The sequence below is a fragment of the Phoca vitulina genome, unplaced genomic scaffold (genome assembly GCF_004348235.1).
Source record: "Phoca vitulina isolate PV1807 unplaced genomic scaffold, GSC_HSeal_1.0 scaffold22, whole genome shotgun sequence".
Classification (NCBI taxonomy): domain Eukaryota; kingdom Metazoa; phylum Chordata; class Mammalia; order Carnivora; family Phocidae; genus Phoca; species Phoca vitulina.
The window spans coordinates 34,806,379-34,820,889 of NW_022589725.1; positions in this window are offsets into that span (position 1 = coordinate 34,806,379).

Consider the following 14,511-nt stretch of genomic DNA (forward strand, 5'->3'; position numbering starts at 1 on the left):
GACATTTAAAACCCACCTCTCTTATCCTTGTAGTTCCATTTCTATGTACAGTTAACGACAAGGGTTTGAACCACGTGGGTCCACTTATACATGGATTTTTTACATTACAGGACTGTAAATGCATTCCCTCATGATTTTCTTAACGTTTTTCTTTTCTCTAGCTTACTCTTTTGAAAGAATATAGTATATAATACATATAACATAAAAATATGTGTTAATCAACTATGTTATCAGTAAGGCTTCTGAACAACAGTAGGCTATTAGTAGTTAGGTTTGGGGGGAGTCAAAAGTTGTATGTGGATTTTTGACTACAGAGGGGTTAGTGTCCCTAACCCCCTGTTTCTCAAGGGTCAACTGTATGAGTATTTTGCAGATAGCCATACACACACCGCATCTTCATACAAGATAATTCATCATAGCAGTCTTTGTGATAATAGTGAAAGCATCTCAAATGTCCAACACTAAGAGATTAAGTAAATTATAATATTCCCACAGAATGGATTATTGTGCAGCCTTGAAAACAAGAGGCAGACCTGTACATGATATGAATGACATGAAATCTTAGGGATTCATGGTAGTCAGAAAAATTTAAAATCTTCGTAGAATATTAACAATAGTTATCACAGGCAGTGCAATCAACATTCCAAGAACTATTCAAGGTGTTTTGCACTATTTCCAACCTCATTTTACAGATGAGAAAATTGATTTTCGTGTTTAAAAAAATGAGATTCCTTTTACGCTTGCTCTGTATGCATGGGCTTTCTGGAAGGATTGGCAATAACTTAACGAGGGCTGTCCTTAGGGGTTGGATTCTAGGGTTTTAATGTGGGGACAAGGCATTTGGTGTTGTATATTCTCTCAGACTCTCCATTTTTTATAGTGTGCATGTCTTGCTTTTTCAATTAAAATCTCATTTAAGAATTAGGAGTATGTTTTCGTAGGCAGATGTAAAGGACATTCAAGTTGCAGGCATCCACGATGAGAGGCCTCACTTCTCCCCACAGAACAGCCAACCTGAGTCTGACCTGGAGCAATGAGGTCTCCAGGTAGGTATTTCACTGAAACATATTGGGGTCTCACAAAAAAATACACATTTAAAAAATTTAAAAATCACCAATCAACCTTGTGAGAAATAAAGTTCTAATGATCTGCCCAAGTTTAAGGCGGATGCTAAAACTCAAACTCTTGACTGACCCCCAAGCTGTGTAAATACGCTTCATTTGATCTACTTTGTCTTCTGGAGCCTGGGAATCCAAACGTTAGGAAAATCACCCACTAGGTGGCGCCGTCGTTCCTCCCCAAGAACCCACACCCCGCGGGGCTCTGACCGCAGCGGCCTCGACCCCTGACGGACCTACTCTCCCCTCGCTGGTACTCGGAGGAAGCCTTCGCCAGCAGCGGCCCTCTGAACCCAGAGCTCCCGCACCTTAGCGGGACTTCCCGGGTCTCACGGACGGCGCCAACATCATCATCCTGCGACTATCGGGGACGAACTGGAGGACGAACTGAAAGACCGTCTGACAGTGGACACCCGCCGTGGCGCGCCCCACGTGACACAGCGCCCCAGTTCCTCCTCCTGCCCTCCGAGGAGCAGGGAGAAGGAGAGGTCTCGGCGGGGTGGGGCGGGGCCGATGGCCCGACAGCCAATGGGCGGTGAGCCGCCTGGCCCTCACCTCCGTGACGCTCCAGGGAGTCCGTGAGGGGCGTGGCCCGGCCTGCTGGGCGGACTCGGGTGGCGCCGGGTGAGTGGCTGGGCGGTGTCGCGGTGGGCGGGGGCGGGGCCGGGGCCGGGTGGGTGGGGCGCGGCAGTCGCGCGCGTCCCCATGGGTCCCAGTGCAGTGTAGAGTTCGGTACAGTTCCCTCCGGTCTAGTTTTATAGATTTGTTTTTTTTTTTTTTTTTTTTTAAGATTTTATTTATTTATTTGAGAGAGAGAGCACAAGAGGGGAGAGCGGGAGAGGGAGAAGCAGACTCCCTGCTGAGCAGGGAGCCCGATGCGGGACTCGATCCCGGGACTCTAGGATCATGACCTGAGCCGAAGGCAGTCGCTTAACCAACTGAGCCACCCAGGCGCCCTTATAGATTTGTTTTTAAATCAGAATCATTTCTTCTGAGAATAGTGTAGTCTTCTTTACTCGTTATGATATAGTGAGCATTTCCCCAAGGTTTTCCAGCTTTATTGAAGTTTAACTGACAATATTCTATTTATAGTGTACAACTTTAGAAATGTATACATTGTGAAATAATTACCACTAGTTCCATTAAATAATTTTAAACGTTACTTCAATGACTGCATAATAAACCAATGCATAGGTATATTGTAAATTACTCAGTCTTCTTCTTATGGGTAAGTAGGTTGTTTCTAAATTTTTAGTAATATAAATGTACTCCAGTGAACGCCCTTATGTGAAAATTGTTCACTCCCTTTTACTTCTTCAGGATAGCTAACAGGTAAGGACAGTTACATGGATAGGTAGATTTTTTTTTTTTCCTAACTGACCCTGAGATTGCATTTTCCATGCATACTTGTGCTGCCTCAAACGTTATGTTTAACTTTGGGCCAATTGATCTAGATATTGGTCTGTCATTGTTATTATAATGTCATATTATAATGACATTGTCATATATAATGACATTTGTCATATTATAATGACAAATCACATTTGTCAGTGATATCTCTACTATTTGTATTCCTATGTGTGAATTGTCTATTTGTGTTCTTTGCTACTCTGTATTGGGTTGTTGGTGTTTTTTTTTCTTATTGATTTCCAAAAGTTTTTTAAAGAAGCTTGGCATAATTTCCACCTTTGAACCTGATTGTGTGCCATTTCTAAAGGGAACTGAATATAAAATTTATGATAATCATATCTGGTTTCGTCACTTGGTCAAGCACTAAAGCTGTTATGACACCCAACTGAAGAAGTCTTTCCAGCAGTGAATGCTAGCTAACTTGCGTGGAACACAGAATCCTAGCTGATCTTGTCCACATACGTTGTTTTTATGTCTACTTAGACTTCTAGCACATTCTAAATACTTCATGTGCTGTTTTAAATACTTACATAGGATCCTTGATAGTGATAAAGTAAGATTGCAGTAGTGTTACAGCAAGGTTTTATTTGAAATTGTTCTATAAAAGTGGTGCATCACCCTTTTTGACATTCCATGTTGAAGCAAAGTTGATTTATTTAAAAGCCAGATTAGGGGCGCCTGGGTGGCTCAGCCGTTAAGCGTCTGCCTTCGGCTCAGGTCATGATCTCAGGGTCCTGGGATCGAGCCCCACATCGGGCTCCCTGCTCGGTGGGAAGCCTGCTTCTCCCTCTCCCACTCCCCCTGCTTGTGTTCCCTCTCTCGCTGTGTCTCTCTCTCGGTCAAATAAATAAATAAAATCTTTAAAAAAAAAATAAAAAAATAAAAAAATAAAAGCCAGATTAAATTTATCTAAATATGAGGGCTGGATTACATTTATCTGAATGTGATGCTCATGATGAGAAGATATATGCGTTTTTAACGCTTAATGGAACCTGAACTCTTTTCAAAATAAAGTGTCATTTATTAGTATGTTTCCCGTCTCCCGTCATGAATTATCAGATAGGCTTTTCTTGGAGACATTTTATTTGGACTCAAATCCTGAACACTGAGAACTATTTTTTTTAAACTATTGAGAGTATTGAGAGTTTTGATAAAACTATTGAGAATATCATGCTGAAAAGATTATGTATGTGTAAAAATCTGTTGCTTAAAAATGCTTCAGTCCATTGTTGAGGATATAGAGAAATTAGAAACACAGAATTACCATATGATCCAGCAATACTGCTTCTAAATATATACCTGAAAGAAGTGAAAACAGGGACTCAGATACCTGCACACGAATATTTATAGCAGTATATCCACAATAGCAAAAAGGTGGAAACAACCCAAATATCTATCAACAGATAAATGGGTAAACAAGACCAGTATATACATACAATTGAATATTATTCACACTTCAAAGAATATTCACACTTCAAAGAATCATGGATGAACTTGTGCTAAGTGAAATAAGCCAGACCCCAAAGGCTACAGTTTGTGTACTTCCGTTTAGATGAGGTCCCTAGAGTGTCAGATTCAGAGAGACAGAAAGTAGAATGGTGCCTGGGGGATGCAGATTGGGGAGTTATTGTTAATGGGTACAGAGTTTCAGTTTGGAATGCTGAGAAAGTTCTGGAGATGGGTGGTGGTGATGGCTGTAGAATACTGTGAATGTACTTAATGCCCCAAAGTGCACACTTAAACATGGTTCAACTGGTGAAGTTTATGTTATATATAAGTCCTCACACTAAAAAAGAAAGATGCAGTCCAGAAGCATGTAAAACGATTTACGAAGATCTTCAAGGAACGGTGCCTTAAGGATAAAAAGTGTTTTTAAAAGGCAAATGACCTTTCCCCAGCTCCTTCACCTTTAGTGCTTAGACAGAGCTTCTGTCACCCGTTTTTCTTAATGCCTGTTGTGAGCTGGAAGTCATGCAGCTGTTGCAAGCAAAACTGGGACTGTGCTGCCAACACCTTTCCGTTCTTGGTGAGCACAGGAAGAATCTCATGCGCCTGTGTGCGATGAGCTTAGGCCAGCTGAAACCAACAACCTCCACAGCTCCAATTCCAGTCAAAGCCAAAAACTTTCAACAAACTACATCAAACCAAAAACTTTCAACAAACTACATCTTAGAGATCTTTACGGATCCTTGTGTAGAAACTGTGTCCCTCTGTGGGCTCAGCTTTGCCACCAGCTAGCATGCTCTGAGAGACTACATCAGTGGTCCCCACCCCAGAGTCCAGTCTGGTGACTGAGGTCTGATGTGACTGTCATTGGTGCAAGCCAGGAGGATGGAAGAACGTTTGGAAGTGAGCAGAGGTTAACTTTAACGAGGAGTGAACTTTGGCCTAGACATATAACTCTCTTAACGTTTAAACACTTAAAAAATAACTCACAAATTAATATCTGCTGGAAGAGGAGATAGCCTGAGGCCCTGGTCCTCCTTTTCCCTTAGCAGATGGGCCTCTGGAGGCCTGTGAAGGCTTTGAAATTGTGTGCAAAATTACTTAGGTGTACATGGTTCCTTTTTTCCTAGAAAGGAGAGCCGTAACTTTCAATTAGATCCTCCTTAGACAGAGTTTCAGGATGGTGCATCAATTTAGAGAAGTGCTCATGACAGACACACTGTGTGGCCGCCACTTAGGCATTTTGCAGATATCAGCTGGTTTAGAATCCTAGAAGCTGTGATCTGTGATCATAACCTGAATCCAAAGTGACAGGAGCACTGCTACCGTATTCCATACTCCTCACTGAAGACTGAGACAACCCGTTCTGCCACTGGGGCTCCAGAGAACCTCAAAAGCCTCCCACATAGTAGGTGCATTGAATGCATTTCTCTGGCATTAGGGAAATGAAAGGAAGCTGTGTGATAGGTGTTTCTTCTTGCTCAGTGCATCTGAGCTGAATTCAGCCAGGAGAAGCGGGAAATAGTCATCTGAACTCTCGTAGTGGTCTCTGGTTTGGCTTCTTTAGGGCATACAACCATGCGCATGACCCACATCACCATGTCCAGGACAGCACTGAGAGTCAAGTCTGTCAATCAGACCAGCCACGGGCAAAAGAATGAGGGGGCTACAGAGGATAGAAAAGGCTGGGAAGCTGCGTGAACCTGCTGTGAAGTTTCCAGGGAACCCATGACACCAGAGGCAGCTGACAGCCTGGGGGACCCTGTGCAAAGAACAAATGAGTGGCCATTCCTTGATTTATTCACTCACTCATTCATTCATTCACTTAGGTGCCAGGTTGCAGAGCTGGCCACTAGGGATTCACTATTCTGTGCTCATCAACCCCACAGCCTAGTTGGGGGGAGAAAGATTGTAATCCAACAATCACCAAATAAGTATTACATCACACTGTCCTGTGTGTGACTATTGAGTGGTACCTGGAACTGTGAGCTTATGGAATGGGGCTCTGTCATGGTCAGGGCGCTGGGGTTGGCTTTCCTGGGGAGGAGACAACTGAATGGGGGCCGAAGGGATATATGGGAACTAAGTGGGGAAAGAAGGGAAGATCAGGCCAGGATGTGCAAATGGCCTGTGATGGCGGGCTATGCGGCCACTGCCAGACTGGAACCCTGGCCTCGGTGCCCAGGAGTGCAGAGGTGAGAGATGGTGGTGATGCGGCCAGGCAGAGAAGGGCTGGGTTCCTGGGCTCGTGCACAAACTACACTTCTCAGTGTTCACTTTGGGATTCATGTAAACCGAAGATGTGGCACTTTTCAGAGGTTATTTAATCACACCCTCTCCAGCTCCCTTTGGATTTTTCCCTGAGCTGGGAAGCCTTATGGTTTGGGCAGAGCTCGCGCTCTGGAGCTTCCTGGTTCTGTGGGTCAAATCCTGGCTCTGGCCCTTCAAAGCCTTATCCTCTCTGTGCCAGTTTCTCCATTTGTATAAAGGGGTAAAAATACTACCCCTTCATAGTTTTGTGAGAAGAATTGAGTAACGCCAGCAATGTACTTGGCATGGTGGCTCACCCACTGTAAGCATGAAATGCATTTTGTTCTTATTTTCATTATTGTTAACCTGAGAATTGGGACCAGTTTTGGGGGGAGGTTGCAGGGAGGGGATCTATGTTTGCAATGTTTGAAGGAGGAAGGGAAGGTCCTGGGACGGGGGAGGAGCAGGAACAGTCCTGGATTGCAGAAAGGCCAAATCCTTAGCACACACAGCTAGGGAGAACCCCATCCTGTAGGAACTGAGATGGCATCAGGAAACCCTCCTAAGGAAGGGGAGCGACTGTGGGATCCACTCCTGGGTGAGGACCGGGGCTGCGGGTGGAGGGAGGAGGAGCCAACAGGTGTGGGAGGAGGGCAGAGCATATATATATATTTTAAGCTGGAACAAAGATAGTAGAAACTGTACGTAGGTCTGTCCAAATCAGAAGCTAGAAAGTAGGGCAGGGACAGTCAGTGGAATTGCTTTGTCGCTGTTGGGTGTTCACTGTGCACAGCTGCTAACCCACCTCCCCGAGGTCACTGAGCCCTGTCCACACCCAGTGAGAGCAGGCGGGTGCAGGTGGCTTGGGGAGGGCCCAGAAGAATCTGCCCTGCGTTGAGGAGGAGCCTGTGGCCTAGGCGAGCCCAGCCATCATCCCAGGCCACAGAGCTTCCAGGCTCACCGACCCCAGGGGCCGTCCACCACGCACACTGCTTTCACAAGGGCGAGTCGTTTTCTCGCTATTATTCTATCCCCAAACAAAGAAAGCTAAATGGTGGTCATTAACATTACATTCAGTTGCTCCGGTTCTGCTTATTCCTTCTTCCTTTCTGACCAGATGGAGAAGCAGCCACTGCTCATGAGTCCTCCAAGGGTCCTGCACGGCCCTACAGGCTGGGCGGATCGTGGGATCCGTGGGATCGCGGGCTGTGATGCCACCCCTGCTCACCCAGGGACCCGGGAAGCCTTTCTGGTCCACAAAGTATCTTAGCTGTTTCACGCAGCTGCTTCAAGGACTGTCTCAGAAATGAGACGCCAGACTTTAAGAGATAGATTGCCTTAGATGACATTTGCATCGAGGAATTTGCCTCATTTCTGGAGTTTGTTTACAGTGCGCAAACTGAACCAGAAAAATTGCCTGAGTGGCAGCCGAGAGAAGTGCCAGGGTCTGCTGGATATTTGCGAAGAAATGAGAGCAAATGGAAGGCTTGGAGGAACAGCACAGAGCACCGGCCGTGTGAGTGGCGGGGGCTCAAGGCCTGGGGGCCAGGGATGGGAAAAGTAGTTTCCCACCAAGAGAAAACTGTGGCACATGTGTGCACAGAGCCTCGTCAGCAGGTGGGCAACCGGAGTGCCCGGATGCAAAGTGCACGGTGGGAGGAGCCTGGAAACTAGATATGCCCCTTGGGCAGATGGAAAGGAGCACAGCAGGTGGGGGCTGCGACCGAGGCGGCGAGGGAGCTGCCAGGCCTTGCTGGGGAGGCCCATGCCATCATGGCTGCACTCTCTTCAGACCCCAGGGCCTGGAGAACCGTGGGCAGTCCCGAACGACTGAATGGGATCAATGTCCTCCAGAGGCCGGCAGAGCAGCGCTCCTGCCAGTGCTCTCTGACAGAGAGCCCACAGAGTGTCTTGTCCTCTGGGGGCCCCAGGCTTGTCCCTTCTGTCACAAAGTGCAGTGTGCCAGGCGCCTGGAACCCACACTAGGAGAAGCCCCGTGAATGTGGATGCTGCGGAGAGCTGTGCGGGTTCCGTAGTGGGCTGCCTGCAACACTCATGTTAGGGACTCGTGTGTGTGTGTGTGTGTGTGTGTGTGAGAGAGAGAGAGAGAGAGAGAGAGAGAGACAGAGAGAGACTGAGAGAGAGAATGAGAGTCTGTGTTCACAGTAAGTTACGGCAAGTTTTGTCAGGGTTTTAACTTCTAATCAGTTTGACTTTCTATTGGAATTGCTTAATGAAGAACCAGCAAAAGAGGTAAGACATTTAAATGGCAGATAGAAACATTTGCTTCATCACCAGAGAGCTAAGACTTATAATTTGATTTTAGAACCTGCGGGTTGGACTCTTGTTTTGAACATTACAGTAGGCAAGTGAATGAATTATCATCTAATGTTGTATTTCTTTTATAAGAAGTTAAACTTGCACCAGACATTCATTTGAACATAATCAAAAATATAAAATACATAAAAACATAAAATCCAATTTTAATAGAAACTATCAGAATTTTTACATTGTAATGTGGATTCATTAAAAAGGAAACCTCTTTCAAGTATAAATTTGAATGCAGTGTAATGGACTCATATGAGAAAATGTGACACATATTTCAAGAAGTAGTGGCTTGAGAACTTTGGAGAAGAATTAATTGAGGCCATGACTTAATAGGTTTTCTGTCCTGAGAGTATATCTTAGTGCCAAGAATTTTCAGATAGGGTCAGAAAGTGACAGAGTTAAAATGAGGGGAGGGGCAAGGGGAACTGCTCAAGGTCAAGGTGGTTAGAGGATATGGAATGGTGGACTTGCCCTGCTGTTAGTCCAGGCTCTCCAGACAAACAGTAGCTGGATATACTGAGATAAATAAGAGACTCATGACAGGAATTGGGTCATGCGGCTCTGGAGGTCAAGAAGCCCCATAGTCTGCTGGCTGCAAGGTGGAAAACAAGAAAGCCAGGGAATCATTCAGTCTGAGGTCAAAGGCCACTGGTGTACATGCTGGAGTCCGAAAGCCCAAGAACTAGGAGCTCTGAGCTCGGAGGGCAGGAGAAGATGGACGTCTTGGCTCAAGAACAGAGAGAATTGGCCCTTGCTTTGCCTTTTTGTTCCATTTGGGCCCCCAATGGATTGGACGATGCTGCCCACATTGGTGAAGGTGGATCTTCTTTATTCAGTCTACTGAACCAAATGCTAATTTCTCCCATCCTTGCAGACACACGCAGAAATACTATTTTACCAGCTATCAGGGCCTCCCTTGGGCCAGTCAAGTTGGAACAAAATTAACTGTCACACCTGGGATTAGACCAGAGACTAGAAAAATTGAGGGGAAGAAAAATCGCAGTTCTTGAATGGGGAATTTTTTCTGTGGAACTCATCCTTTATCATTTCCATAAAGAAGGCTGCTACTTGCACTCAGCATTTCTGCTGCTGAATTTATGGGTGCCTATCTCCTTGCCCTTGGCATGAATCTTGTACACAGATCATGGGCTTCCTTTTATGATCTTAGAGAATTTTACTCAGTTCTCTCTGGTCTGTCTCTGGATAATTTTAAGATCTTTTTGGTTCTGTTGTTCTGCAGTTTCATTATATTGTGTCTAGATGCGAATTTATTTTTATCCATCCTTCCCAAACCTGAGAATTCCTTTATTTAGTTCTGGAAAATTATCAGCCAATATCTCTTTGAACCTTGCCTCTTCTTTTTTTTTTTTTTTTTTTCCCTTCCTCAAATCCTGTTGGGAGTATATTAGATTTTATTATTCTTTCCTCCATCTTCCTTAACCTCTCTTTCACATCTCCCATCCTGTGTCTCCACTGCAGTCTTGATAACATCATCAGGTCTGTTTCCAGCCCAGTAATTCTTCACTGTGCCGAACCTACTGCTTACCTCAACGCAGCTTTTGATTTCAGTGAGTATATTTTAACTTTCAGAAGTTTAATTTAGTCCTTTTTCATATCTGCTTGCCCTTTATCTTATTCTAACATATTTAAGTCCTCCTTTTGTTTTAAACAATGTGAACATATTTACGGTAGAATCTGAGAGTCCTACTAAAGTTTTTACGGGTCCAACCTGCTGTCTGTTAACACCGCTGGCGTCCACTCGCTCAGGAAGCTTGCTCCCTTGTCCGTCCCTCCAGAGCAGTTTTGCATTTGCTTCTACGGGTGCTCCTGGGATGTTTCTGGCCAGAGACCAGGCTTTCTGTTAATTTCCAAGCTAACAGGTTCCCAGGAATCAGGGGCAGCATAACTTGAACCACAACTCCATATGCGGAGGCAGGCCCATAGTTACAAACCTTCAGGGGAGCCTTTTACACCCCTAGCCCAGGGTAAACTCAACAGCTACTTGATTCTCTGTGCTGGTAGATTTTGTTTTCTTCTAAACTACTGTTTCATTGAAGGTGTGGTTCTTTGTGAGTCTCAGCTTTATGCAAGGTCTCACTGTTCTTACTTTCCCGACTATGCGTGTGTGTGTGTATAAATCCAGACTCCTAGCTCTATTATCAAGACCAGACCCACAGTCCCTTCCAGGGCGGTGCAGCTCACTCACCAACAGGCTTCATGTTGAGCTCCCTCTTTATTTCTGGACCCCAGAGATTTTCCAGATTCCTTGCAAACTTGGCCATGAATTCAAACGACAGTTGCTATATTTAAGCTACCATTTCTAAGGGTTTGTAGCAGGAGGACTGTCATCATTACATAGTTGGCTCTATTGCTGGAATTTTTCAAATCTTGTTTCTATAGCTTAACTTGGGAGAGATCTTTGGCTCCTGGCAGGGTCAGCAATTCAAGGTGACACATACCATTCCTTTTGCTTTGCTTGCAGGAACAAAGTGGGGCTATACTGTAACTGAAGAGACCTTGCTGGTGATCTGAGTGACCAAATAACTACAGTGTGGGAAACAAAAGACCAAGGAGAGAAGTGGCCCTTTAGCCACATGTCTGCAGTCAACAATGGGGCAGGCACACTCACTGAGCACATGTTCCGTTGGTACAAAGGAATAAGCGTGGCTTCTTTATCTCCTTTATTTTCTTTTTACTGAAAAATAAGACACAGGTACAGAAAACTACACAAAACAAATATTAAGCTTAGTAACAGACCGCCTTGTAACCACCACCCGGGTCAAGATCGATGTGCAGCCACCCCACAGCCTGTCCTGTGCCCAGGCCAGAGCCGCTGCTCTCCACCCAGGATATCTCTGAACAGCACATGCTACTTTCTTGCCAATCTCTGTATGTTTTAGGCTCTCCCCCAAGGAACTGTCATGTTTGGACACTAGCGACCAGGGACTGGCACCACTAACCCACTAAAGCACGTTCTTTTAGTGTGCCCAACACCACGGTGAAATAAAGTGCCATCTTCACCGGAGATGTGCAATGTTCCCAGGGCCTCCACCTGTCCAGGGCTCGTAGAGAGGCATGCACTGACAGACTAGGTGAGCTGTTTGCCTCAAGTCACGTGGGTAAGGAGGAGTGTTTTTTTTACCTGGAACCCATGGGTCTCTCATCAGCCTCCTTGATGTCTTCATCCCCACGTAGGGGATGCGAGCTGTGCACTACATCTCATTCCAATGTTTACCTTATTTCTTGTAGTTGCCCAGTTCACAAAAATGAGTGTTTATCCACTGCAGTTATATCTTGTTTTTCTACATAAAAATACATGAATCCAGACAAGACAAAAACTTCAGCAAGCGTGCTAGGTGGTGGTCCCACTCACCAGCTAATCAGCGGCCAGAGGTTATGAGACAGATGTACCTGGAGGAATACAGCAGGAGCCAATCACAGTGAATCTGCTGGTGGTGAAGAGGGGGCAGCAAATTCATTTAATGCAAATTTGAAGAGAGAAAAGATGAAAAAGATGATGGAGAAGAACACGGAGGTAGGTTCATCTTAAGAATGCTCTTTAGGACATGTATTGCCCACAACGTACATAAAACTGCCTCTGAGCAAACTAAATTCGCTTTGTTTTTTCTGGTAGACAAAGCTTTATGGCCTTTTTCTCTTTGACCACCAGGAGTCTCAGAGCCACATCCGCAGCCTGTTCTGGAGACGGTAGGTGCTTGGGGTATCATCTCTGCACCTTTGTTCTTCCTATTCTCTCTGCTTTACATTTCAAAGTGTTTTCTGAGCTTAAACTCAGCAGAAGAAACCCAAAAGAAAAGACTGGCAGATCAGCAAAAATTTTAAAACTTCTCCATGAAAAAGGAAAACATACACACTAACCGAGACAGTGTGGTACTGAGGATAGTCCTGTGGATCAACTGAACAGAGTCCAGAAGTAAATGATGGCATTTACAGTCAAATGATTTTTGACAAGGAGGCCAGACAGTTTAATGGGTGAAGGGTCTTTCCAACAAATCCTGGGACAACTGGATAATCACCTGCAATTAGAATTAAGTAGGACCCCTACCTCATATGTATACAAAAGTTAACTCAAAACGGATCAAACTTAAATGTAAGAGCTAAAACTACAAAACTTTTAGAAGAAAGCAGGGGTAAATCATCATGACCTTGGATTAGGCAACAGTTTCCAAAAAAATAGATTGGAGTCCATCAAAATTAAAAACCCCTGTGCTTCAAAGGATACCATCCAGAAAGTAAAAACAAATATCTACAAAATATATATGATACAGGTCTTTCATCTAGAATATAAAAAGAACTCTTACAACTCAATAATATAAAGAACAATAACTAAAGAAAAATAGAGGGTCTGAATGAATAAAAATTTTTCCAAAGGAGATACACAGATGGCCAACAAGCACTGAAGATTTAAGTGAGGAAGCAAATCACCTTTTAGCAATGCAAAACAAAATCATAAAATAAAAAATTATTCTGGACCTGGGGCCACAACTAAAAATTGTGTTCATACCAATTTCCTGGAATCATGGAATGCAAATAGAAAGAGTGTGCCGAAGCCAAGATGCCTCTCATTCACTCTTAAAATACTGAGTACCCACTATGTGTGGGAACCTGGCTCCTGTTGAGGAGATAAAATTTATTTATTTATTTTTTTTTAAAAGATTTTATTTCTTTATTTGACAGAGAGAGACACAGCGAGAGAGGGAACAGAAGCAGGGGGAGTGGGAGAGGGAGAAGCAGGCCTCCTGCCAAGCAGGGAGCCTGATGCGGGGCTCGATCCCAGGACCCCGGGACCACGACCCCAGCTGAAGGCAGAGGCCTAACGACTGAGCCACCCAGGCACCCCGAGGGGATAAAGTTGAAAATAAAATCTTCTCCCCAATATAAAGGTAGTAAAGAAAACACTTGTATTATCAGATAAGCCTTACACCAGAATGTGATGTGCATTACAGGCAAATGACAAAGACAGAAAGAAATCTCACCCTTTCGGTGTTAGCTAACCGGGTACAATCTGTCTCAATGTAAACAGTAATAACTAGTCCTCCAGTAAGAGGACTAGACAGTACCACTGATCACACATAGTTCATCCTCTCTACCTAGTTAGTGGGATGACTATCTAGGTCATCTATTTGGTTTATCCAGAGTAAAAACACACTTCTCATACCTTTATGACAGGAGTTAGTTGTGCAACTTTGGAACAAGGCGCCCATTAAAGTTAGTCTCCTAGGAAACTGGGAGATTGGGCGCTTTCTCTCTGGATGTTTACACTGCAAACAGATGGCTCCGGGAGCCCTTGAGCAAGGTTTTTCTAGGTTCTAGGTCGTAAAGCTGACCCAGGGCCTAGCTAATCTTCAAAAGGAATTAGGTACATTTCAAAGACAGAATACTTACAGCGATCACCTTTCTAAACTATATGCTCAAAAAGGAGAGGGAAATATTTTCAACAGGAAGAATTAAGCGTCTTTTTAATCTGCGTTTTATAGTCCTACACGTTACCGACACATTGTGTAGGTAAGACGCCGCCCAGTGCAAGGCTGGCCGCTGAGGAACAGGATCTCGCACAGCTTTAGCGGTGGCTCGCAGCGGGAAGCCAGGGGCCGGGTTAACCGAGAAGTGTTAGTTTAAGTCAGTCTTCCAAAGCGGGATTTTGATTAAGAGTGCACAAGGATGTGTGGAAGCAGCAAGGTTTTGGGCTGAAGGATTCAAAGACGGAGCATGAATTCTTTCCACCGAAGGGAGGCTGGGTCTTTGGGAAGCTCTGTAATGACCGCTGAAACCACGTGAGTGGCTGCAGACTCCCGGGACACCAAACCGCACGCTGAAGCAAGGTGTGAGGTGTGATCTCGGCGCTCCTGGGCCGAGGCCGAACCAGGCGGCGACCCTGCGGGAAGAATGCCCGCCGAACACCCGCCCCACGCCAACCCCGTCCTGCAGCACGTGGAAG